Consider the following 1,375-nt stretch of genomic DNA (forward strand, 5'->3'; position numbering starts at 1 on the left):
TACACGGAGCTCTGAAACATGGCTCCCTCTCTAACATCAGACAGCAAAGAGAAAGGACAAAGGACAAAAGTCCTACTTCAGGGAACACAGTAAGACAAACATCCTGTATATGTCACATCCCATTCCTGTGGAATCAAAACACACACGTGTCATGTGAAAGACAACAGTCCCATGACTGCACACGGGGAATGAATCTCCAACATGAAAGCCCAACAGGTGATTTGCTCTTGCCTCTCAACCAGCAGCTTGGGGATTAAAAAAACTCTTTGGCGATCACACGTAGCCGAGCAAGATTGTCTTCCATGAACACAGTTTTAACATTGAGTCCATGACTGTGGAGGCCAATTCTGGATCCACACGTCCTTCCACAGTGAGGACATAGGTTTCTGGGTGGGAGTTTATCACAGTGAGAGTTTGCCAGTTGTGCCTTCCTCTTAGCATGTTTCTCCCTTTCGTCTTGAGTTCAAGTGTCTTCAAAGCCCATGACAAAGGTTGGTAAAGGCTGTTCTCCAATTGGAGCGCTTGCAGGTGAGTATTTCCCAATTGTCGGTGTTTATACATTTTTAAAAGATTTGCCTTGTCTTTAAACCTCTTTAGTTGACCACCAATGCTTTCCATTTTTAAGTTGGGAATAATAGACTACAGTAGTTGCTTTGGAAGACGAAATAAAAGAAATAGAGGTAGTAGGGCCACGTGGTACCTGAGAATCCTGGGCACCCTTGAGGGTCATCTAGTCCAACCCCCTGTAAGCCTGAGGATGTCCCTCAGAAGGAGCTGCCATTGAGTCCAGTGGGACTTGCTCCCTACTACTCTCTCCTGAGGTCAAGGGTCACAACGCTCCCAGGTGCCCCGCTCCCTCACAGACTGCCGCTCAAAGGTCAGGTCGCTTCTCACTGGCCGGCGGCGATAGCGTAATCGCTGGTTGGGCTAAAAAAGCTGAGGCCACGCCCGCCAGCGCGCTTGTCAATCAATCCTCCGCTTCTCGCCGAGGACGTCTGGCCCTCGGATTGGACGCTGTCTACTGAAGTCCTGGGTTATAACTGGTTGGAGATGCCAGAGCGCTCCTCCCCGCCAGGTCACCTTATTTGTTGTTTATGAAACCTCCTGAATCGGAGACCTTCCTACTGGCTCGCTCCCTCATCAGTTAGAGAGATACCCCGCCCCTCCTCTAGGCTAGCTGCTTTTCAATTGGCCATCCCGCCTCCTCTAATGCCATTGGCCGGGGCGCTTCCTGCCCATCCTTCCCTTCGTCGGGTCGCGATTAGTCAGCCGGGGCCTGGGTGCGGTTTCGCGCGGCGCGATTGGCCGAGAGGGCGTGCCCGGTCCCCAGGTGCCCGGCGCTCATTGGCTCGAGACGCAGACTAAGCCCTGCCTT

This window comes from Lacerta agilis, chromosome 2 (genome assembly GCF_009819535.1).
Source record: "Lacerta agilis isolate rLacAgi1 chromosome 2, rLacAgi1.pri, whole genome shotgun sequence".
NCBI classification, from domain to species: Eukaryota; Metazoa; Chordata; class Lepidosauria; order Squamata; family Lacertidae; genus Lacerta; species Lacerta agilis.